The sequence below is a fragment of the Eubalaena glacialis genome, chromosome 3 (assembly GCF_028564815.1).
Source record: "Eubalaena glacialis isolate mEubGla1 chromosome 3, mEubGla1.1.hap2.+ XY, whole genome shotgun sequence".
In the NCBI taxonomy this organism is placed as follows: Eukaryota; Metazoa; Chordata; class Mammalia; order Artiodactyla; family Balaenidae; genus Eubalaena; species Eubalaena glacialis.
This window is the reverse complement of record NC_083718.1, coordinates 30,684,455-30,711,506: the sequence shown is the minus strand read 5'-3', so window position 1 is coordinate 30,711,506 and position 27,052 is coordinate 30,684,455. Positions and strand designations below refer to the sequence as shown.

Here is a 27,052-nt window from a genome sequence, read left to right as displayed (position 1 = left end):
CCAAAGAACTCAAGGATACTACAAAATAAAATCATCAAACCACAAAAGGAAAAATGAAAGGAAGAAATGAACAAAGAAGTCCTAGAAAAATAACTGGAAAACAAGGATTAAAATGGCAATAAGTACACACCTATCAACAATTACTTAAAATGTCAATGGACTAAATGTTTCAATCAAAAGACATAGAGTAACTGATTGGAAAGAAAAAAAAAAAAAAAACCAAAACCAACTAATTAGTTCCCAAATCAGGTAGACTTACCCTACAAAACCAATGAACTAGTTCCCAAAATCAGGTACAGTCCAACAACAATTCACCTCTCCAGCAGGGTACCCCAACCAAATTGGCTTGTCCCATAAAGGAAAAGCCCAAATTGAGGGGAGAATATGTTCCCAGTTTGCACGCTGGAGGGACTTACCCTCCAAAATCGAGTCTGTTGACACATAGAAGTTTGTCAGTTCCTTGCTTCAACTGCCAAGTGCTAAGGTAGCTGGTGCCTCTTCAGGGAAATTTGAAGGGAAGATCCTCAGGACAAATGGTCCCAGCAGCTGCTAGGGCCTTGCTCCAAAATTCCCTGACCGGGGCTGGCTAGCCATGAGCAGCAAGGCTCCTGGCTGGCTCGCCAAATTTGTTACTGAGTCCAAGCTCGCTCTGCTTGCTGCACAACAGGCCAATAAATTGGAGACAAGGTGTTGAGGCAAGGAATATGACTTTATTCAGAAAGCCAGCAGACTGAGAAGATGGCAGACTAATGTTTCCCCAAAACCATCTTATTGGGGTTTGGATGCCAGTTTCTTTTATAGAACAGAGAAGGGGAGGAGATGAGGAAGTAAAGTAAAAAGGCCATAAGTTTTCCAAATGTTTTCTGGAATGGCCAGCCTCAGGGAGGGGGTGTGTTAATTCTTCTTTCTTGCAGCCATCCACAGGTGGTCAGGGTCAGGATGCTTCCCTGAACAAAGGGACTTTGGTATAACATTCAGGCAGAGGGGCAGGGTTCCCTGAGGCAGGCCATTATGAATAGATAGTATCCTTTTAGTGAACAAAAGCAGCAGAAAGCAAAAGTTAAAGTAAAAGAAACAGATCCAACATGTAGTCAGATTTGGCTCTTCCCTGTTACAATTAGGGAAGTGAGGAAATACAGAAACAAAGGAAAAGCAGTTATGATATAGTAATGTAGAGATAAAACAGAGTCCTAGTTCCTCCTCAAGTGATATACATAACAATCTGATGCATATCTTTGAGTTGTTCTGCAGGAACTAAGGCCCCTACCCAGGTGGAGGATGGTAACTATGTGCTGAGATCCCAGACTGGTCAGGACCAGACGGTTGATGATTGAGATTCCTGGAACACCACCCTGTTACCTCACCACCAACCAATCAGAAGAAAGTCATAAACTCTGCAGCCATGACTCTAAATGTTGCCTTTAAAAACTGTTCCCTGAAAACCATCAGGGAGTTTTGAGCATGAGCCACTTGTTCTCCTTGCTAGGCCCTTCCAATAAACTTTTCTCGCTCCAAACTCCAATGTTTCAGTTTCTTTGGCCTCACTGTTTATCAGGCACACAAATTTTGGTTCAGTAACAGTGGGGATCTGATTTTTGTAACAACAACCTAAGAATGTATGTCAGACATTGTTATCTGTTTTCCTCAAGGAAAACTAGGGTCTTATGACCCCATCCCAGTTTGACTTATTGCTAAAGTAATCATCTTCTTTGCTTGACTGCTTGTTTTCTTTTCTGCCCCTTCTTAAATGATTAACTGCTTGAGCCTGTTCTTTGGAACTCGGGGAGACCTAGGAGACTAAAGCTTTTTTCACAAACAAAAGGTGGGGCACATAGATGGGCTTGTGCCTGGGAGGCCCCACAGTGTCTTGCTTGGTTTCAATTCACTAAAGCCAATTAGATATTTAAAACTTACTCAATTAAAATTGTGTTATTTAAAGTAATTATGAAAATTAAATAGGTCATGTAAAACTACTTAGCAAAATATTTATTATCCATATATATTTATTATACACATACATTTATTTAATGCATACTTTGTGTATATAGATAGATGTATAAGTAAATACATAAATGTATGTATTACTAACCGAAATTTTAGAAATGGAGATCTGATTGAATAAAAAGGTGTTTATTTGAGTTTTGTTAGGATTTCAGGAGACACAGATTCAAGAAACACAGGAGACACAGATTTAAGAAACACTTGAATTGTGTTCCGCCATACTACAAAATGGGGGAGACTTATAAAGGCAATAAAACTGCAAGGTTACATGAGCTATTATCAAGATTTATAATTGGAGCTGGCAAGAAGTAAGGGTACTTGTTAAGTAAGGATTGTTTGGGGTCTGAATTGTTGCATATTTACAAGGTAAGACCTTGAGACCGACCATTAAGTTGCAGCTGGCAGGTATTGTTTTGAATACGGCTGGTGGTGTCTTTGGGTCCAGTACAGTTCAAAGAATGTTCACGTTCTCAATGCAGGGATCTGCCTGAGACTAGATCCTCACTGGCCGCCTGATTCCATTTTGTATGCCTGAAGTGTGATTACTCCATTATAATATTAATTTGTCATCAGTATGTATATATGCATTTATATTTTTTTAGCTTCCTTTCACCTAGGCATTCACCCCACTTTGTTCTTATCTTGCAAATGTTATATTCAAGACATTTTCTGACATTTCCCCCATACTTGTATTATTGATCTTGTTTGTGTGTCCAATGCTTAGTGAGGTGAAACAAAAAAAAAAACACGTCAGTTTGGAGCAGAGAAAATTTATTGCAGGGCCAAGCAAGGAGAATGGGTAGTTCATGCTCTTAAAAAATTTCAGATTGCCCAAACGTTTTCAGGGAGAATTTTTAATAGGCAAAATTTGGGGTGAGGGCTGTAGGGTGTATGACTTTCTTCTGATTGGTTGGTGGTAACAGGGCCAGTGCTCCAGGAATCTTGTGCTTAGCCTGAAGTTACCATTCGCCACCTGGGTGGGGGCCTTAGTTCCTGCAGAAGAATTCAAAGATATTGTTATGTATATCCCTTGAGGAGGGAACCAGGATCCTGCTTTAATCACTGCACTATCTTTTCTTGATTGCTCCCCCTTTGTTTCTGCATTCCCTTACTTCCCTGATTAGCAGCTGTTTGAATCTTCTCTTTGGTATTCAGGAAGGAACAAGAAATGGGGGACCCAGAAAGGATTTGTACCCAGGAGCCCCACAGGGTCTTGCTTGGTTTTACTTGCTCTCCATTCTACTCTGCTGTTTGCCAAATAAACACAAGTAACCTAACCAGGAGAGAGAAAAACCAAACTTCACATCTTACAACTGTCAATTTTTTATCCATGTCGGTTCTGACGTTTTCCCTATTGCTTACAATAATAAAAAGAAAAAGGAAAATAGCTTGGGCAACTGATAACGTGCTTTTTCCATCACCAATTAGAATTCTGAGACTCTAGATCTTCTGGTAGGAGTAGCTCCACATGTGTTTCCAGAAAACAGAAACAAACCCAAACAACTTTCTGCCTGGAGAGAAAATCCTTTCTCCAATGAATACTGATTTAGTCCAAAGGCAAATGTAACTCAAATCCAAAATAGTATAGAATGGAAAGTTCCTTAGAAAAGTATCTAAACATGGGATTAGGGAAAGGGGGAATAGTCACACACAGAAAGCTTATTCTTAAGTGTATTCTAACACCTTCCTAGGAAATAATCACTACTTCTGTGTCAGAGATGAAGAAATAAGAACAATCATCACTAACCTAAATGAGATAGGTAGAAATGGAACTGAACATCAATCCTCCTAATTTTGTGTTCAATCCACCTAATCTCCATTGCAAACTTTTGCTATGTTATCAAAGACCACAGTAGGGCTGGAGATCCCTAGCAGAGCAGGATCTACAACATGGTGTTTTAAGTAGGGGGTAGGCCTGCTGGCCATTTTGTCTTCCTATAGGCCTAGCCTCAAGAATAGGGGGAGTGAAACAGAAGGGAAGGGGGCAGGGCACAACATTTAAAAGAATGACATAGACCAAGGACACAACATAAACTAATTAGAACAAAATAGGTTCAAGATGGCGGATGAGTTGACTTCCACCAGACCTTGAGTCTCAGTATACGCTCACTGTAACATATTAGCAAGCTAAATGACACACCCACAGGTGCCATGACAGTTCCAAGGCTGACCATAAAGATCAAAAAGTGGGTGGTGGCCCAATTCCTGGAAATCCCCACCCCTTCCCCAAAATAGCGGAATACTCCTCCCACTCATTTGTCTATGAAATTACCCACCACTATAAAAACTGACAACCCCATACCCTGGTGCTGCTCTCACTTTCTGAGATGGCCCAAAATGTGTCTGTGGAGTGTGTTTCTCTCTAAATAAATCCACTTCTTACTTATCACTTTGTCTTTCACTGAATTTTTTCTGCGATAAGACATCAAGAACCTGAGCTTCATTAAGTCCTGAGACCAGTTGTGTGATCTGGTTAAAAGACCAGTTGTGTGATCGGTTAAAAGACGATGGGTTCAAGTCCCAATCTGGGTTACAGGGTTTCAGGACGACTGAATGTCTTGGAGCTAATTGTTGGCTCCAGGGCACTTGGGAAATAAGAGCCCTCCCACCTCCCCAGCATCATGTGCTACATCTGGAAGCCACTCACCCAGATGGAAGAGGACACAGGGCATTCCAGAAATAGTCTGGGGGGTCTGTGTGGAATGGTTTTGGATGCTGCAGATCCAGTGTTACTCAAATGTTTTCCAGCTTAGCCCCAGGAAGTTGTGTTCCCTGAGTTCTTCCTTAGGGTTGTTGGGTAAAGGAGGCTGCATGGATCCTAGAAAGCAAGTTGTGATATTGTGATAAATAATAAGAATATTTGGTCTTCATCCCCATTCCTGGCAGAGCTTCTAAAACCCATGAAATTTCCTAAGTTAAATAGAGCTATTAAAGTGTCCTTTGTTATGTTAATGAGGCAACTTCTGGAATGTCCCTAGGTCATCTGAGGAAACAACCATGTGATTAGAGTGTTAGAACTGTTAGGGGACCATTGACTGAAACCAACTGCCCTGGCCAGGGAGGATAATAGCTGCTTGCGTGAGTTATCTCACAATAGGAGGTCTCAATAAGGAACACAGAAGTGACAAGCTACAACCAGCCAGAAGAAAGCGGGAGGGGCCAAAAGGAGGGAAGAGATACCAGTCCATAATAGGTCCTGCCAACTTCCCAGAAACCCTAATGCTGGAAACCATCTTGACTGAGAGATGCACACACCACCAGGAAGGGCCTTGAATCACATCAAATATGGGCACAAGCAAGACAATTGGCCAGCGACAACCTGGAAAGCCAACCCCATTATCATGAAACCTGAGACTGCAAGCCATGTGGCAGAGCAGTTCTCCTGGGTTCCCTTACCCAGCTGCTCTCCACCTGGACACTCCTTCCCAATAAAGTCTTTTGCTTTGTCAGCACATGTGTCTCCGTGGACAATTTATTTCCAAGTGTTAGACAAGAGCCCACTCTTGGGTCCTGGTAGGGGTTGCCCTTCCAGTAACAGAGCTTTCAGTCCCAACCCCAACCTTCAGGGAGGAGAGAGGGGCTGGAGATTTAGTTTAATTGCCAATGATCAATGATTTCATCAACAATACCTATGTAATGAAGCCTCTAAAAAGACCCAAAAGGCTGAGTTTCAGAGAGCTTCTGGGTTGGTGAACATATGGAGATTTGGGGATAGTGGTATGCTTGGAGATGACTTGGAAGCTCCATATCCCTTCCCCATACCTTGCCCTATACATCTCTTCCACCTGGCTGTTCCTGAATTATATTCTTTTATAATAAACTAGTAATCTAGTAAGTAAAATGTTTCTGAGTTCTGTGAGCCATTCTAGTGAATTTATGGAGCAAAAGGAGGGGGTCATGGGAAACTCTGATGTATAGCCAGTTGACGGAAGCATATGTAACAACCTGAATTTGTGATTGGCATCTGACCTGGGGGCAGTCTTGTAGGACTGAGCCCTTGACCTCTGGGATCTGATGCTATTTCCAGGTAGAGTGTCACAATTGAGTTCAATTATAGGACACCCAGCCGGTGTTGGAGAATTGCTTGGTGTTGTTGGAAAATCCACACACTAGAATTGGAATCAGAATCAGAATTGTACAAGTCAAGAGAATAAGTTGATGACCTAAAAGTACTGTAGAAAACTGGGATCATAACCCCCCCCCGCAAAAAAATAATAATAGTGGCCCCATGGCAGAGTTTAACACAAATGGGAAGAGGATACTTAGTATCCTCTTCCCATCAATTATTATGACTGCAACATGAAAATGTGGACTGGCTAATTCTGCCTGGAAGAGTGCCATTCAAAGGATACTTTAAGGAACCAGATGAATTAGAAGCACTGCCACAACATGAGAGAAAGCAGCCACATATTTGCATGTCTTTCTCCTCCTTAATGGGGCTGGCAGTGAACTAGTGCTGCCAGGGTGGGATTTGAAGGGTTAGAACTAGGGTGTGGCCTGCCTGAGGAAGCAAAAGTCAGGAAAGCTTAGAAGGGCAAGTTCAAGTTAGGGTCCCTTCCCTTAGAGTGAGAACCCAGCTCAGTGGAGACAAATACCAGCAAGAAGCTTGAACTTCGAACTTCCAGTAGAGCCAGAGTTCAAAGATGAGGGAGCAGGAGCAAGGTAGGACCAAGCAAGGAGAGTGCAGGATAATTGCCAGGAAGTAGCCAAGCTTCCTTTCCAAGCAAACAAGCCACCCAAGGCTCCCATGCCCAGTGAAGTTTCAAGACTAGCTCAGCCACAGGGTATAGAGCCAACAGATATCCCAGAATCAAAGACAGTTCAAATTAAACATCAAATTCACAAAGCCTGTTAATATGATATCTGGGGTTTGCTTCATAATAATAGGAGGGGAATCCATAGTGTATATATTAAAAAAAACTGGCCCTTTAACTCCAAACAGTACAGTATAAAGAATTTTTTTTTTCATTCAGGATACTTCATTCTGAATAAAGATGACAGTGGCCAAAAATTGAATGTGATATTCATGAGAAGTACCAGCCCATATTGTTTGTGAGGAAGGAAACTTCTCATCCTATAATTCAAAATTTCCTTGCAATTGACATCTAAATAAGAGTGGGGGATCATTAAAGAAAGAGGAATGTATTAGAGGAGCCGCCTTTATGTAGAGTTTGAGAGCAAAATCAAATGACATTGTTTGTCTCCTAATATTAAAATTTTTAAGTAAAGGACAATTCTATCCTTAGAGCCTAAGGTCTTACTTTTACAGCTTTTGTTACCACTATTTTATTTAATATTATATAAACGTTTATATGTAGCAGCTCTCTGGAAGAGACAGAGCAGTGTTCCTATGCTTATTGTATTGATGAAGAAACTAAGGCCCCGCAGGGTGGAAGAACTTGTCCAAAACCTAACAGCAAGTCTTCTGATTCGAAATTCAGGCCCTTTTCACTATGACAGGCTACTCAGCCCCAGTTTATGAGTTTCTTCATATGTCAGCGTGGTTTTACACCCTCGTACATTGCCCTGTCTAGTGTTTCCAGCCTTGACCCAATAAATGACTGAAATATAGTTTTATAAAATTCTGATATGCCAGAATATCATGCTATTTTTAAAGAACCAAGTATTTCCTAGTATTTTTCTTGATTTGGTACCATTATTTTAGTATTTCAAAAGTCTAAACTCTGAATCATGTACATTGTGAGATATATCCAGAGAGTTATATATTGCATTTAAATTTCATATTAAATAGAGGTTACCTGACAAGAAAGCCTTCTGACTACATCACTTCCCTTTTAAAACCTGTTCAGAATGTCCTTTAGTTGTATTAATTCCAATTTTCTAAATTACTAGTGAGGCAGCACAGTTCTTTCCTTATAACACAGCTTTTTGTTTTCCCCACAGGTGGTTTGGGCCCCATCAATTTCCAGAAGTCACTGATGGAATTTGAATGGGGGTGTGAGTTGGGATGAGAGTCAGGAAGAGACCCTAAGGAAAATGCGGTAGGATAGCAGGAAAAGGGAGGAGAGGGGAAGAGATGACCTTTCTAAAAAGAGGACCAAATTCATTTTCTTAGAAACAGACAGTTCTCCCATGGATAATTTATTCTAATGTTTTCCCCGGCTTACCCTTTCTAAAGTGATTTAGGCTGTAAGGGCACAAGAACAACAGTTCTTGGCTCAGCTCTCTCTTGGGTTCATTATTTTCTCAGGACAAAGTGCAGAATATGATGGCACCATACAATACTTTTTCATGAAATGCTGTTAGTAATACCACTAACATTAGTGCCAGTATTTCAGGATTATGAAAAATAAATAAGACCAGTATTGCCATTTTGCTCCAATGTTGCAGTTTACTAAACCTGAGTACTTGAACTTACCAAGTCAACTACTGTGATTCCACTCATGGCTTACTCTTGTGCCAGGCCACTCACCTATGCTGTCAAATCCAAACACTGATTGCTCTAACCTTAGCTCCCAATTCTTCACAGCTCTCTGCTGATTCCAACTGCCACAGAGTGGACATTTCTAAACTAGAAAATACCCCTACTCTGGGTGAAACTTGGATTCTGGTATTACTATACTCATTCTCAATTCTGGCTACTGTAGATTAAAGGGAGGTAAGAATAATGTAATGAATTGAAGATGGAAGACTAGGAGGACATAGAGTTCGAATCTCCACACAACTAGGGCACTTACCGGGCACTTACCGGGCACTTACCAGGCACTGGTGGGAGACCACGGACACCCAAGGGGATGGGAGGAACCCCCAGCGACAAGATATGATGTGGTGGGGAGCGAGGGGGGAGGAGAAGTGGAGGCGGGACAGGAGTGGTGCCCCTGAGGGGCGGCTGGAGGAGGGGAAGGGATCCCACGCTGGGAGGGGAAAGGGGGAGACCGCTGGGAGGGCAGAGGATCAGAAGGGAGAATGGCCAGCATTTCCCCTGCCCACTTGGGCCTCGGGGAGCCTGCTGAGATCCCAGGCCTGATCCTCTGCCCACTGAGGCCCCCTCCAGCCGCGTGGATCCTGAGGCAGTGGGAGGGAGGGAAAGGGGAGGAAATGTAAAGGCTGGACTGATGGGACTGGCACCCCTGAGGGGCTGCTGGGGGAGAGGAGGAGTTCTTTCACCTGGTGGGGCCCACCACACTTAGGGGTCCAGCAACAATGGGGGAGACCCTTGGGAGAGCAGAGTAACAGAAGCAAGCATGGCCAGCACTTTTCCTTCCCCTGCCCTCAGAGGTCCCCTCCAGCAGGCAGTGCAGACCCTAAGCCCCGCCTCTAGAGCCCCACCCAGGGCCCTACCTCTACACACCACACTCTGAGACCCACTTTGAGACCCTCTCCAACCGTGCTAGGCCTAAACCCTGCCCACACACCCTCACCAAGGGCCATACCTCCAAACTCTGGAACTCCATGCTCTGAGGCCCCCCTCAGGCCATGCTGCCACTCCCCCACCTGTTGCACAGGTCCTAAGTTTAGGCCCCGCCCCCACCCTAAACCACGCCCCTACCTAAGCCCCACTCCCCACAGCCAAGGACTTTTCTGGCTTTTTTTTCCCCTTCTTTTAGGGTGTGGTTTAGTTTTACCTTGTTGTTGCTGATTCATTTATACTTTTATTTTTTCTAATAAATCATTTATTTTTCCAGTTTTATATTATTCTTTATACCTTGTTATTGTTCCACCCCTTTTGTCTTTTTCTTTCTTTCTTTTTTCTGTTGTGGTTCTGTTTTACCTTGTTGTAGTTGTTTCAATTATATTTTTATTTTCCTTAATATATTTTGTATCTTTCTAATTTTACTTTATTTTGTATTCTTTGTTATTGTACTGCTCCTTTTTTTTTCATTTGCCACCTTGTGTGGCTTGCAGGATCTTGATTCCCAGGCCAGGGCTCAGGCCTGAGCTCCTGTGGTGGGAGCACAGAGTCCAAACCGCTGGACTAATGGAGAACCTCAGACCCCAGGGAATATTAATCAGAGTAAGGCCTCCTGGAGGTCCTCATCTTGGCACCAAGAACTGGCTCTACCCAACTGCCTGCAAACTCCAGTGCTGGATGCCTCAGGCCAAACAACCAGTAGGACAGGAATACAGCCAGTCCATCAAAAAAAAAAAAAAATGAGACAACAAAAAAAATATGTTACAGGTGAAGGAGCAAGGTAAAAATCTACAAGACCAAATAAATGAAGAGGAAATAGGCAAGCTACCTGAAAAAGAATTCAGAGTAATGATAGTAAAGATGATCCAAAATCTCAGAAACAGAATGGAGAAAATACAAGAAATGTTTAACAAGTACCTAGAAGAACTAAAGAGTAAACAAACAGAGATGAACAACAAAATAACTGAAATTAAAAATTCTCCAGAAGGAATCAATAGCAGAATAACTGAGGCAGAAGAATGGATAAGTGAGCTGGAAGATAAAACGGTGGAGATAACTGTCATGGAGCAGAATAAAGAAAAAAGAATGAAAAGAATTGAGGACAGTCTCCGAGACTTCTGGGACAACATTAAACACACTAACATTTGAAGTATAGGGGCCCCAGAAGAAGAAAAAGAGAAAGGGTCTAGAAATATTTGAAGAGATTATAGTCAAAAACTTCCCTAAAATGGGAAAGGAAATAGGCACCCAAGTCCAGGAAGTGCAGAGAGTCCCATACAGGATGAACTCTAGGAGAAACACACCAAGACACATATTAATCAAACCAACAAATATTAAATTCAAAGAAAAAATATTAAAAGCAGCAAGGGAAAAGCAATAAATAACATACCAGGGAATCCCCATAAGGTTATCAGCTGATTTCTCAGCAGAAACTCTGCAAGCCAGAAGGGAGTGGCAGGACATATTTAAAGTGATGAAGGAGAAAAACCTACAACCAAGATTACCCAGCAAGGATCTCATTCAGATTCGACCAAGAAATCAAAAGTTTTACAGACAAGCAAAAGCTACGAGAATTTAGCACCACCAAACCAGCTTTACAACAAATGCTAAAGGAACTTCTCTAAGTGGGAAACAAAAAAGAAGAAAAAGACCCACAAAAACAAACCCAAATCAATTATGAAAATGGTAATAGGAACATACATATTGATAAATGGATTGTAAACGGATTGAATGCTCCAACCAAAAGACACAGACTGGCTGAATGGATACAAAAACAAGACCTGTATATATGCTATGTATGAGAAATCCACTTCAGACCTAGGGACACATACAGACTGAAAGTGAGGGGATGGAAAAAGATATCCCATGCAAATGGAAATCACAAGAAAGCTGGAGTAGCAATACTGATATCACATAAAATAGACTTTAAAATAAAGACTGTTACAAGAGATAAGGAAGGACACTACATAATGATTAAAGGATCAATCCAAGAAGAAAACATAAAAATTATAAATATTTATGCATCCAACATAGGAGCACCTCAACACATAAGGCAAATGCTAACCGCCATAACAGGGGAAATGGACAGTAACACAATAATAGTAGGGAACTTTTAACACCCCATTTACACCAATAGACAGATTATCCAGACAGAAAATAAATAAGGAAACACACGCTTTAAATGACACAATAGACCAGATAGACTTAATTGATATTTATAGGACATTCACCCCAAAGCAGAATACACTTTCTTCTGAAGTGCACACAGAACATTCTCCAGAATAGATCACATCTTGGGTCACAAATCATGGAAAATTTAAGAAAACTGAAATCGTATCAACCATCTTTTCTGACCACAATGCTATGAGATTAGAAACCAATTACAGGAAAAAAACTGTAAAAAACACAAACACATGGAGGCTAAACAGTGCGCTGTTAAATAACCAAGAGATCACTGAAGAAATCAAAGACGAAATAAAAAATACCTAGAAACAAATGACAATGAAAACACAATGATCCAAAACCTATGGGACAGAGAAAAAGCAGTTCTAAGTGGGAAGTTTATACCAATTCAAGCTCACCTCAAGAAACAAGAAAAATCTCAAATAAACAATCTAACCTTACACCTAAAGCAACTAGAAAAAGAAGAACAAAGAAAACTCAAAGTTAGTAGAAGGAAAGTAATCATAAAGATCAGTGCAGAAATAAATGAAATATAAATGAAGAAAACAATAGCAAAGATCAATAAAACTAAAAGTTGGTTCTTTGAGAAGATAAAATTGATAAACCTTTAGCCAGACTCATCAAGAAAAAAAGGGAGAGGATGCCAATCAATAAAATTAGAAATGAAAAATGAGAGATTACAATGAACACCACAGAAATACAAAGGATCATAAGAGACTACTACAAGCAACTATACGCCAATAAAATGGACAACCTCGAAGAAATGGACACATTCTTGGAAAGGTACAAGTTTCCAAGACTGAACCAGGAAGAATTAGATAATATAAACAGACCAATCACAGGTAATGAAATTGAAACTGTAATGAAAAATCTTCCAACAAACAAAAGTCCAGGACCAGATGGCTTCACAGGCGAATTCTATAAAACATTTAGAGAAGAGTTAATACATATCCTTCTCAAACACTTCCAAAAAATTGCAGAGGGAGGAACACTCCCAAACTCATTCTACGAGCCCACCATCACCCTGATACCAAAACCAGACAAAGATATCACAAAAAAAGAAAAACACAGACCAATATCACTGACGAACATAGACGCAAAAATCCTCAACAAAATACTAGCAAACTGAATCCAACAACACATTAAAAAGATCATACACCATAATCAAGTGGGATTTATCCCAGGAATGCAAGGATTCTTCAATATATGCAAATCAATCAACACGATATACCAGAATAACAAATTAAAGAATAAAAACCATATGATCATCTCAATAGATGCAGAAAAAGCTTTTGACAAAATTCAACACCTATTTATGATAAATACTCTCCAGAAAGTGGGCATAGAGGGACTCTATCTCAACATAATAAAGGCCATATATGACAAACCCACAGCAAACATAATTCCCAATGGTGAAAACTGAAAGCATTTCCTCTAAGATCAGGAACAAGACAAGGATGTCCACTCTCCCCACTATTATTCAACATAGTATTGGAAGTCCTAGCCACAGCAATCAGAGAAGAAAAAGAAATAAAAGGAATACAAATTGGAAAAGAAGTAAAACTGTCACTGTTTGCAGATGACATGATACTATACATAGAAAATCCTAAAGATGCCACCAAAGAACTCCTAGAACTAATCAATGAATTTGGTAAGGTTGCAGGATATAAAATTAATGTACAGAAATCTCTTGCATTCCTATATACTAACAACGAAAGATCAGAAAGAGAAATTAAGGAAGCAATCCCATTTACCATCACAATTAAAAGAATAAAATACCTAGGAATAAACCTACCTAAGGAGGCAAAAGACCTATACTCAGAAAACTATAAAACACTGATGAAAGAAACCAAAGATGACACAAACAGATGGAGAGATATACCATGCTCCTGGATTGGAAGAATCAATACTATGAAAATGACTATACTACCCAAAGCTATCTACAGATTCAATGCAATAACTATCAAATCACCAATGACATTTTTCACAGAATTAGAACAAAAAATTACACAATTTGTATGGAAACAGAAAAGACCCTGAATAGCCAAATCTTAAGAAAGAAAAATGGAGGTGGAGGAATCAGGCTCCGTGACTTCAGACTCTACTTACTACAAAGCCACAGTAATCAAGGCAGTATGGTACTGGCACAAAAACAAAAATACAGATCAATGGTACAGGATAGAAAGCCCAGAGATAAACCCACGCACCTATGGTCACCTAATCTATGACAAAGGAGGCAAGAATATACAATGGAGACGAGACAGCTTCTTTGATAAATGGTGCTGGGAAAACTGGACAACTACATGTAAAAGAATAAAATTAGAACACTTCCTAATACCATACACAAAAATAAACTCAAAATGGATTAAAGACCTAAATGTAAGATTGGACACTATAAAACTCTTAGAGGGAAGCATAGGAAAAACACTCTTTGACATAAATCACAGCAAGATCTTTTATGATGCACCTCTTAGAGTAATAAAACTAAAAACAAAAATAAGCGAATGGGACCTAATGAAACTTAAAAGCTTTTGCATAGGAAAGGACACCATAAACAAGATGAAGAGACAACCCACAGAATGGGAGAAAATATTTGCAAAGGAAGCAACAGACAAAGGATTAATCTGCAAAATATACAAACAGCTCATGCAGCTCAATACCAAAAAAATAAACAACCCAATCAAAAAATGGGTGGAACACCTAAATAGACATTCTAGCAAAGACGTACAGATGGCCAAGTGGCACATGAAAAGATGCTCAACATCGCTAATTATTAGAGAAATGCAAATCAAAACTACAATGATGTATTACCTCACATCGGTCAGAATGGCCATCATCAGAAAATCTACAAACAATAAATGCTGGAGAGGGTGCGGAGAAAAGGGAATCCTCTTGCACTGTTGGTGGGAATGTAAATTGATACAGCCACTGTGGAGAACAGTATGGAGGTTCCTTAAAAAACTAACAATAGAACTACCATATGACCCACTACTGGACATATACCCTGAGAAAATCATAATTCAAAAAGTCACATGTACCCCCATGTTCAGTGCAGCACTATTTACAATAGCCAGGACATGGAAACAACCTAAATGTCCATCAACAGATGAATGGATAAAGAAGATGTGGTGTATATATATATATATATATATATATATATATATATATATATAAAATGGAAGATTATTCAGCCATAAAAAGAAATGAAATTGGGTCATTTGTAGAGATGTGGATGGACCTAGAATCTGTCATACAGAGTGAAGTAAGTCAGAAAGAGAAAAACAATTATCGTATATTAACACATATATGTGGAATCTAGAAAAATGGTACAGATGAACTTATTTGCAGGGCAGGAACAGAAAGGCAGATGTAGAGAACGGACATGTTGACACGGGGGGGAAGGGGAAGGTGGGATAAATTGGGAGATTAGGTTTGACATAAATACACTACCATGGCTAAAATAGCTAGCTAGTGGGAACCTGCTGTATAGCAAAGGGAGCTCAGCCCAGTGCTCTGTGATGGCCTAGTTGGGTGGGATGGGAGGGGGAGGTCCGAGAGGGAGGGGATGTGTGTATGCATATGGCTGATTCACTTCGCTATGTGGCAGAGTCTAACACAACATTGTAAAGCAATTATACTCCTATATATATATATATATATATATATATATATATATATATATATATATATATATATATATATATATATATATATATATATATATATATATATATATAAAATGCAATGAATTTCTGCCAGAACCACCCAAATGTCCATCAATAAGGGATTGGTTAATTAAATTATAGTACATCCATACACTGTAATTTTAAGTCATTAAATGAGTGAGTTACATTTACATGCACCAACATCAAAGGTCAAGATGGATTGTTAAAATGAAAGGGGCAAGTCTGAACATAAAAGCTGTTCACATAACTAAATATATAAGCCCGTTTATGTAACTAAAACTCCATAAGCAGTATCTGCCTGCATTTCTTCTGTCTAGTTGGTGATCTCTGTCTATATAAAAAGAGATCTGGAGAATTTATTGGATTGCCTAGAAGAAATGCTTAAATGCACGTAAAATATACTTAGCACACAAACAGATTTAGTATCCAATTTTTAAAACTGTAAAAATAAATTTGGAAGTAAAATATGAATTGAATCCAAAATAATTGTTTGGTAGGGAAGAAGTGGGCCATCTGCCAATGCAGCAATGCCAACCTAAAGTAAGCCAGCTATGCTAGGAAGTGCCTCTACCGAGCAAAGCAAATCAGTCCATAAGAAGGTGACTCATCCCTCGAGAGATGATATGATCAATGATCCCCATCCTGATAATAGCAGAAGGGGTGTCATCTTTTGCTAACAGTCAGTCCCTTACTGTGTCATGTTCAGTTGAATCCAGTGGTACTCTCATACCCTTTTCCTCTCCCTTCTTTTTATTGACTCAGTGAGAATTCTTTCATCTCTGGCTTAGGAAAACTAAGAAGCAGGTCAGTTGGTGGATCACTATCCACCAGTTGCAAGTTTTGCTGGCAGAAAAGGGACAGAGGTCCTCTCTTTTCATTAGCTGCTGCTGCAGCAGACTCAAAGAACTTGCCACATAATTTGACCATGTCAGTTGCAATTTTAAGAAGAATTTACCTTAAAGTTCAATGTAGGTGGCCTAATATAAAAGACTGAACAAATGTTATGTTCATCATGTTCCTGTTCATTATATATATTTAGCTATTAACTAGATTTTCTAATTTTCATAATGACTGCCAAGAGGCTCATTTTTTTTTTTTTCCGGTAAAATCTCTATCTCTCTCACTTTCTCTGTCATCTTCCCTCATTATTTTAAAATATGCCTCAACTTTATTCTGTATCCCAGATGTTTATTATGTTATGCAACTTTACTTTTTCAGTATATTCTTATTTTGCTTCTTAAAAATGAAGACAAAAAGTTTTGAATGGTGTTACTCTCACATAATATTTCTGTATACTTGAAAAACCCTAAGAGAATTGTCTCAAAAGCCATTATAGGGCTTCCCTGGTGGCGCAGTAGTTGAGAATCTGCCTGCTAAAGCAGGGGACACGGGTTCGAGCCCTGGTTTGGGAAGATCCCACATGCCGCGGAGCAGCTAGGCCTGTGAGCCACAACTACTGAGCCTGCGTGTTTGGAGCCTGTGCTCCACAACAAGAGAGGCCGCGATAGTGAGAGGCCCACGCTTCGCGATGAAGAGTGGCCCCCGCTTGCCACAACTAGAGAAAGCCCTCGCACAGAAACAAAGACCCAACACAGCCAAAAATAAATTAATTATTTAATTAATTAATTAAAAAAAAAAGCCATAATAAACAAGAAGAAAATTCAGTAAGTTGTCTAGGTACAAAATAAATGCAAAAAATCAATAGCTTTCCAATATACAAACTACAATTAAGTAACAGATATAATGGAAGAAAAAATATATACAACAGCAATTACAATATTAATTGCTTAGGAATACATGTAACAACAAACATTCAAGATCTGTATTAAACAACTTAAGCCCTCTATTAAAATTTTTAATTAAAAAAATTAAATCAAGGGATATAAATAAAACACTTAAATAGAACAGTATTTGTTTTTGGCTGAGAAGTCAAAGTATTATAATGATGAAAATCCCCCCTAAGCTAATATATAAACTTTGATGAATAAAAATAACAAATGTTTTAAAGCAAACTTCTAATGTTTACAGGGAGAAAATAAAGATCTTTATATGTTTCAGGGACTAGCCCTCCCAGATATATTTCTTAGCTTTACAGTGGTATAACTGATATATTAAAAATTCCACACAATTAATATATATATCTTGATGTATACAACTGTGATACCATCACCACAACCAAGGTACTAAACATATCCGTCACCTTCAAAATTTTCTTTTTGTTCTTTTGTAGGATTTTGGCTTGTTGAATTCTTTTAGGGGGGTAAGAACACTTAACATGAGATCTATCTCAACATATTTTAAAGTGCACAATACCATATTGTTTTTTCAGACATAAGGCTATTACACACTTAATAGACTATTGTGTAAACATAACTTTTGAATGCACTGGGAAACCAAAAAATTCATGTGACTTGCTTTATTGTGATATCAATTTTACTGAGGTCATTTGAAACAAACCTGCATTATCTCTGAGGTACACTGGTATTTGTGTCTTTAATTTTTTATCAGTGTTTTAGTTTTCAGTATACAAATCTTTCACCTCCTTTGTTTAAGTTTATTCCTAAATATTTTGTTATTTTTGATGCTTTTTTAAATGAAATTGCCCTCTTAATTTCCTTTCAGACAATTTGTTCTTAGTGTATTGAATGCAACTGATTTTTTAAAAATTAATTAATTAATTTTTGGCTGCATTAGGTCTTCATTGCTGCACGTGGGCTTTTCTCTAGTTGCAGTGAGCAGGGGCTACTCTTTGTTGTGATGCATGGGCTTCTCATTGCGGTGGCTTCTCTTGTTGTGGAGCATGGGCTCTAGGTATGCAGGCTTCAATAGTTGCGGTGCGTGGGCTCAGTGGTTGTGGCTCGTGGGCTCAGTAGTGGTGGTTCGTGGGCTCTAGAGTGCAGGCTCAGTAGTTGTGGCGCATGGGCTTAGTTGCTCAGCGGCATGTGGGATCTTCCTGGACCAGGGCTTGAGCCTGTGTCTCCTACGCTGGCAGGCAAATTCTTAACCACTGCGACACCAGGGAAGCCCCAATGCAACTGATTTTTGTATGTTGATTTTATATTCCGTAACCTTGTTGAATTTATTTTATTAGTTCTAAAAGGTTTTTTTGTGTGTGGAGTCTTTGGGTTATCTATGTATAAGATGATGTCATCTGCAAATAGAGACAATTTTACTTCTTTCATTCGGATTTGGATGTCTTTTATTTTTCTTGACTAATTGCTTTGACTAGGACTTCCAGTATTATGTTGAATAGAAGTGGTGACAGTGGGCATCCTTAATTTTAAAACATGTTATAAGGCAATAGTAATCAAAATAGACTGTTACATGCACATAAAGAGATATAAATATCAATCAGTAGAAGAGTCTAGAAACAGGTATATAATATATCTGGGGGAATAGTTTTAAGAAACAGACTCTTCAAATCAATGGGGAAAGATGAACTGTCAATAAATAGGTCAGAAACTATTGGGGAGCCATCTGGGAGAAAATATTCTAGGTATCAACCTCATTTCCTACATCAAAATGAATTTTAACTGGGTTGAAGATTTAAGAGTTAAGAAGTATAATAAAAGTACTGGAAAAAAATACAGAAGAATTTAAAAATAGTCTGACTGGAGAAGACATTTTAAAGCCCAAAAGCCGTATGGAGAAGACTGATAGTTTTGCTACTTAAAATTTTTAAATTTCTGCTAATAAACTCAGGATAATAATTATCAACACATAAAACAAGGGGCTAATTTCCATATTACATAAGGATCTACAAATCATTTTAAAAAGGTCTTACAACCAACATAGGAAAATGGGAAAATGGGCAAGAAAACCCATAATCAGCTCACTGAAAATATTACAAATGGTTTTAAAATAGAAAGATTTTGAACTTTTTACCCATAATAGGAGAAATGCAATAACATTTCTTTTTTCATCCAACAGATTGGAAAATAATAAAAAATTTGATAAAAAGCAATCTTAGAGACAGTAAGGTGGGCAAGGCAATCCTTTAGTGGGAATATAAATTGATACTCTCCATCTAAAGCACAATTTTGGCAGTATCTGTAGACATTAAAATATTCACATCTTTTGATTTATCAATTCCTCTTCTAGATTTCTATTTCTAAATTATATTCCTACAAAAGACTACATGTATTCAGAAAATCACTGAATTATTGTTTTTGATAGCCAACGACTGAAAACAACCTAAATATCTTTCAATAGAAGACAGAAGACTTAGACAAATCAACTCTGGTACATTCATCCAGTGGACTACTTTCTAATGTTAAAAAGAATAAGGCATATTCCATTCTGTTCTAATTGACCTGAAATGAAGTCCAAATAATGTTATCTTAAGTAGTTATTGTTATTGTTGGTAGTGGTGGTGGTGGTGGTGTTTTAAAGCAAGGTGTGGAACAATTCATATGGCATAATACCATTTCTGCAAAAAGAAAAAAAATCCATACATATTGATGACAAGAAACTGGCAATAACAGTTACCTCTGGATGGTGAAACTGGGAGACATGGGGATGGGGACAGGAGAATAGTACGCTTTTGAAAGAAAATCCTTTTGTAGTGTTTGCATTTTCTACCTTGTACATATTACTTTAGAAAGCAATTACATAAAATAAACTTTAGAAAGTAACTTGTTTACTTGTAAATATGTTCTTATTCCTATATATACTTAGTTTTTATAGGTACTAAATCAAAAGCAAGCAGAACCATATTAACAGAAAAGTTCTGTATAATGTAAATTATTTTTAAAGATTCTTAGTCAATTAAAAAATGTTTATTCTGTCTTACATGCAAATATAAATCCTTCATGCATTTATTTTAATTGATACAAAAATAACTTCTTTTTGTAGCATGAGCTCTCATATTTGATATGTTCCAGCCATCTCATTCATGAAGGGTACCTAGAAGCCAAGTCCCTAACTGCCATATCCATCCTTGTAATAATAATAGTACCTTATGTTTTATAGTGTTTTGTATATGGGTTATTGTTACTGAACCAAAACTTGGGTCAGCTCACCCATGCACAGTAAAGCCAATCTAGTGACATTGGGTTGTGGTGAAGGAAAGTGCCGCATTTATTATAAGGTGCCATACAAGGAGTCCAGGAGAGCTGGTGCTCAAAAAGTCCAAACTCCATGACGGGTTTCAGCAAAGCATTTTTAAAGGCAAGGTGAGGGAGGGGAGTCCCAGGGTATGGGATCATTCTCTGATTGGTTGATGGTGAGGTAACAGGGCAGTGTCACAGGGGTTAACATTATCAAGCCTAAGGCTCTAGTAGGCCTGGGGGCTATGTGCTCATGGTGATCAAGTAGCTAAACTCTTCCATTTGGTGGAGGTTTTAGCATCTGTAAAACAACTCAGGAAATGTGCATCACATACTGTTATCTAGGTGCTTCAGAGAGGAGCTAAAGCAGAGGATATGGGAGAGGGGTCTGTCCCAGGAAGGCCCCATAGGGTCCTGCTCAGTTAAATTATCATTTGATCTTGATTGTTGGTTCCAGGTCCAAACATAAGCAGTTATCTACATGTAAAGAACAGTTTTTAGCTGTCCTTTTGTGTTTTCATAGGTTAGAACTGCAGTCTTGCTAGTTGACCCTCCCTCACCACGCTTTCCTTCCTTCCTTCCCTTCCTTCCTTCCTTCCTTCCTTTAGCTCTTGCTCTTCTTCCTTCCTACCCTTTGTGGATTTGTCTGTTTTTGTGTGATAAACATAGTTTTAAGAATGCTAATGGGACTCAGAGAGGAGGTACATTTCAATGACTGCTTCAGGGCCAGCATGGTCCTTTCTTACAGATCATCTCATTTTAATTAAAACTGGTGTGTGTGTGTGTGTGTGTGCGCGTGCGTGAACTGTTTTCTACTCAGTCATCTGTGTAGGAGCCCTACACAATATGTGAGGCAGGTCAGCCCCATCTCCTGGCCTTTCAGAGAAAAGGGAGAAAAAGTCATTGAAGTTGCTTTTACCCCACCTCATACTTACTAACACTTAATGTAGATTTTGAGTAGAAACTAGACCATTTATATTTTTATTTTAAAACCAAAACTTGGGGCTTCCCTGGTGGTGCAGTGGTTGAGAATCTGCCTGCCAATGCAGGGGACACGGGTTCGAGCCCTGGTCTGGGAAGATCCCACATGCCGCGGAGCAACTAGGTCCATGAGCCACAACTACTGAGTCTGCGCATCTGGAGCCTGTGCTCCGCAACAAGAGAGGCCGCAATAGTGAGAGGCCCGTGCACCTTGATGAGGAGTGGCCCCCACTTGCCGCAACTAGAGAAAGCCCTCGCACAGAAACGAAGATCCAACACAGCCATAAATAAATAAATAAATACATAAATACATAAATTTAAAACCAAAACTTTCTTCTGTCAATTAAACAAAAATTAAACTACTTTATTTGTATTTTTTGCTTTCATTTTTTCAGTAAAAAACAATTTTGAATCCTTTTATTTTTTTTTATTTATTTTTAAATTTATTTATTTTATTTTTGGCTGTGTTGGGTCTTCGTTGTTGCGCGCCGGCTTTCTCTAGTTGCGGCGAGTGGGGGCTACTCTTCTTTGTGGTGCATGGGCTTCTCATTGTGGTGGCTTCTCTCATCGTGGAGCATGGGCTTTAGGCATGTGGGCTTCAGTAGTTGTGGCTCCTGGGCTCTAGAGCACAGGTTCAGTCGTTGTGGTACACGGGCTTAGCTGCTCCGCGGCATGTGGGATCTTCCCGGACCAGGGCTCAAACCCGTGTCCCCTGCATTGGCAGGCGGATTCTTAACCACTGCTCCACCAGAGAAGTCCTGAATCCTTTTATTATAATTTGTTGTCTTTAAAAATAGTCCTTTCATTTTGTCCAGATTCTTCTTTTCTATATAATTTCCAGTCATTTAATTTAAATGAAATTACTTATTTTCTGCCAGTTTCCTTCCTTTCAGAGAGGAAAGAATATGAGTTTTAGGAAGGGACATCAATTTCTTTCAAGTAAGTGTTGGCCTCTAGTGGATCAAAATTGACAACACACTTTTAGAATAACTGTCTGACATTCTACAGAGAACTATTTTAGGAAAGCAACAAAGCAGATAGATTGAAAGTACAGAAGAAAACAAAGGAAAAAAACTATTTTGCCAAATATCATAAATAAATGCACTGGATGAAACCACATAAAAATATTAGCGTTAACTACCTAATAAATTTAAAGCTTAGAAATGTATAAAACATCATAAACAAAATTAAAAGTAAAATAAACTGGAGAAAACTTCAAACATGGCCTACAAATAGAGCAAAATGTACAAGAGATTTGGAAATCTATCAGAAAAAAACAGGAAACACACAGAAAAATGGGTGAAGGCTATCAATATACACAAGAGAAAACCTAAAAAGCAATGTTCAAATTCATTAGCAATCAGAGAAATGCAAATTAAAACAATAATTTATCACTCTTACTTGTTAGAGTGGACCGTAAGTGTAGAAAGAATGTAGGGATTTCAGAACTCTCATGCACTGCTGGTGGGAATTCATACTGGAAATACCATCTGAAAAGCAATTGGCAGGTTAGTCAAATTTGCCATGACCTAGCAATTCTACTCCTGTGTGTGTGTGTTGTGTATGTTCGTGTATGTGTGTGTGTGTCTATATCTCTATATATATTCCCCCCAAATTCTCACAAGCTTGAAAGCAGGATAGTATGCAGAGGTATGTTTATTGTGGCATTGTTTACAGTGGCACAGTGGAGATGAAATCTGGGAGACATCAGAGTGACCCTCATTGGAGAAGTACCTGGGGAAAATATGGTGAAAGCACCCACCATGGAATAGTTTGCAGCAATAAGAAATAAAGTACAAGATATACACAGAGCAATACAGATGGATTTTTAAAACTGTACTAAGTAAAACTAAGCAACAGAATTAAATGTAATACCATTTGATTTATGAAAATACATGCTTACAATAGTACACATTTTATAACAACTTACATAAATGAAAGGATATTCATTGAATATACTAGGAAACTTGCCTATGTATTTCCTAGTAGGAGGGAGGGGGAGTAAAACGGGAATCAGGAGTCAAGATAAAAGGGAGTAAGGCTGGTAATGTACATGAAAAGAGAAATATCATTAGCTCAACTCTTGAGGTCCAATATCAAAAAAGAAAACTTTAACAACCTTATAGAAAAAATAGGCAAAGGACATAAAGAGTGAACATACAAAATAAACGCAAATAAGGAAAAAACATATGAGAAACAATGTTCAACTTCTTAGTACCCAAAGAAATAAAATGTAAAAGAAAAGTGTGATAACATCTTTCATCTGTCATATAGTCAAAAAAATTTTAATGAAAATATTCTACGTTATTGGGGGAATATTGAAAAAGGTATTCATAAAGAGCTGGTAGTTTAAATTGCTAATGCTTTCCTGAAGAGCAACCTAGCAGTATATATGAAGAACATTAAAGATAAAGATAATCAAACCCTTTAATTCTGTAATTCCTCTTCAAGGAATTTATCTTAAGTAGATCACTGGATAAGAGAATAAAGTTATAAATATGTCCACTATTTACAATAAAAGATAACATCTAAGCATCCAGCAATAGGTAAAAGAGGTAAATCATTGATACATTCATAATGAAGGGACATATAATATGATGCGTTCAAAGAATTTTTACTGTACAGGAACATGCTCATGAAATAATGATATCTGAGAAACATATAAAATTATAGAATACACTTATATACAGTGCCAGAAAATACATCAAATGTTAACAGCAGTTATCTCTAAATTGTAGTACTATAGTATTACTGAGGATTTTTGTTTTCTTTGCTACACATTTCTGTATTTTCCTAAGGTTGCTACAAAAATATATATTTCCAATATAGTTAGAAAATATGCATTGATTTAGGAGGCATGAGGGCATCTTGACTTGTGATGAACAGGTAATCTGAGGAAGGACATGCCATCTGGTCTAAGAAATACCACCTAAGGATGACAGAGAAATTGCCAGGAGCAATCTTATGCTTGCTGATCTTAAGGAGCCAGACCTTTTCAAAGAAACAGTGAAAGAAAAGGTGGGCTTGTGGTCCACCAGGATTCTGACTGCTATATTCAGATCCTTAGAGGAACTCTGATGTGCAGAGCAAGACAGAAGCAATAGATGATCTGTGTTCCATGCACGTTCAATATCAAAAGTTCACTCAATCTGAGAATTTTTGATGAATAGAGCGAGTGCCCTTTTCAAACATAAGGTGCTTTTATATCACTAGTTTCCACCCAAAAGGGATCTCTAGGTAGTTCTGATAATTTCTAGGAAGCTATATAGCCGCGTTTCACCAGTATCAGTTACAGATAAACCTGTAAATCCAAAATGTCAGAAAAGTAATTACATCATTTGAAGAGCTACTGAAGATAGGTTTATAAAGATAAAATGGCTTGAGATTAGGGTAATTATATCTGGCTTATACAAACCCAGGTAAGCTTTTGCCAAAAATATTTACAAATTTTACACTGCCTTCCAGGAATGCTGATGCAGAAAACCTAAGTCCATGCCTAATGGAGACAGACTCACAATGGAATATGGTAGGTTCACTATGACTGAGACACTTCTTGAGACAAGCCTCAGTAGCTGATGATCTTGTCTCCAGTGAGCAGAAATGCGTCAGCCTAGAGACCAGCTGGAGGTGGTTTGTATAGAAAAGGAATCCAACTCCTAAATAACTCTGAGAGTCAATGAACTCAAATTTTAATTTTGGAAAGGTAATTGAGACTATCAGCCGTGGTAATGGGCAAGGGTCCTATCAATGACACTGAATATCATGAAAGTACAACTGGGTAGTGAGCACCTCAGAGATGGAAAAGAGTGATTCCAGAAAGTTGGAGAGGGAAGAGCAAGGACGCTTGGAGGGCAGTGATGTGGAAACAAGCTAGCTACTTTGCCATTGTAAAATGTGATCATCACAAATCAGTAGACTAGAAATGAAAATATATATCATCTTATTACAGACTGAGACCCAAACTTTTACAAAAGTCTATATGTTTTCTAAAGTCATCACATATTTTATTTCTGAAAACTAATCAAGCAGAGCAGTAGTGAACTATAATTATGACCTGGTAAAATTTTTTTGAAAACTAAATGCAACAGATTTTGGAAAACAAGTTTCTATTAATATGAGGAGATGATTCATAATGAAATAGCTGAAAAGAAAAGAAGGAAGTTATTCAAAATTCAGAGGAAAAGACAGTGCAAACTTCAGAGCTATAAGTCCCCTTGATATCAGATGGAAATGAGCAAGATGGAACTCCTGGATACAATGACCGACTCTGAAAATGCACATGGAGCTAAAGACTCAGAGCCTGTAAAACACCACCAAGTCCTAATGACATTTAGCTTTTTCAAGTGATACCCACATCACTCTTTCAATCACTCATTCCATAAATATTTCATACTTTCCATGTACCAGGTTCTTTGCAATATTTAATATCTTTGCTTCCTGGTGCTCTGATGTAATTTGTCACAAGTGCAAGAAAGGTTTTTTAAAAGAGTGTGAAAAGAATCTTTCTCAGCTTCTATCCCATATTGGATCCCTCCTTTCTGCCAAGGCAGATTTAATTATTTCATAGTACAATGTTCCTATTTCTGTTGTGGTTCACTTTTATTTCAGGGCAAGCTGGTCTCTTAAGTATCTTAGGCTCAAGGACAGTATTCATCCCTGTATTTGTAGGCCTTAGGAGAATGTCGTATACTCTGTAAGCACTTTATAACTATTTGGTAACATTCAGCACTGCCAGTAGGTCTATGATTTTCTGGGCCTCAGTTTCCTGATTAGTGAAATGGGTAGGGTGATTAAGGACATGTAATGTGACAGTGCTTGGCACAGGCAGGTACTTGTGGTAATGCAGGCCTTCTAGAGCATTCAGCCCCCCTCTTGGTACCAACACTTATTTTTTATTGGAGGAGGTCATCAAGAGAATGTGACTGCTGGTTGACCTGAGAGCTGGACCCTGGCAATCTAAGGCTCCTTACCCCCACCCGTCCCTGGAATGCATGTTCAGCCTACTACTGTCATACTAACTGCTGTTTCAAGGACACAGCCTGGAGACAGTCATGTGCTGCTGAGATCATCTGGACTGCATACGTTACTGAACCCTGTTAAGGCCTCTCAGTAGACTAATATTCTGGCAGGCAGGAGTGGAGGCCACCCAAGACAAGCCTGTTATTAAACCTGCCTCCTACCAATCTGGAGTGGTCTGCCTCTTTGGTCTTTTCTTGCCCTCCATGTATGGGGGTCAGTTTTGAATTTCACCTGGGGAACTCCTGAGGTTGTGAACAAACACCTTTGGGAAATCACACCTTTACTACTCTTGGGTCATGAGATTTCAATGGTGCTGAGTCTACCTGCCCCTTTCTCCCCAACTCTGATTTTTAAGCCGGAGTATAACCAAAGCCAGATCAATTAGAGCCAATGAACATTTGTTCTGGGTCATCTGCTGAGACAATTGGGAAAAGGCTCCCTTGTTCCATGGGGGTTGCTAAGTGACTTAGATATCAAGCTCTGAGCTGCCAAGACTGCCCACATGCAGAGCCTGCCCATAAACACTCTAAGATTTCCTAAAATGCTATTAATTATGACAGACCATTTTTTTATGTTCCACTAAGAATGAAGAAATGTAAAAAGAAAATGTAAGTTGCAGGCTGAATTCAGAGATGTGAAAATGAGAGGAAAAATGTGCACTTTAGAATTGATGAAATATAGTAAAAGCAGCACAGAGGAAAAAGAGATGAAGAGATATATAAAATCTTAATGATATCATTATATTCCTTAGATCCACCCAT

General features: G+C 38.7%; 1 long non-coding RNA gene across 1 annotated transcript in view; it reads right to left on the bottom strand.

The window, feature by feature from the left end:
- Positions 1-2,789: 2,789 nt before the first annotated feature.
- LOC133087794 (uncharacterized) overlaps positions 2,790-27,052 on the bottom strand; it is a 45,834-nt gene continuing 21,571 nt past the window's right edge. The window contains exons 2-3 of the long non-coding RNA XR_009700449.1: positions 4,649-4,819; positions 2,790-2,994 (exon numbers count right to left, since the gene is read on the bottom strand). This is a non-coding gene — a long non-coding RNA (uncharacterized LOC133087794). The remainder of the gene's footprint in view (positions 2,995-4,648; positions 4,820-27,052) is intronic.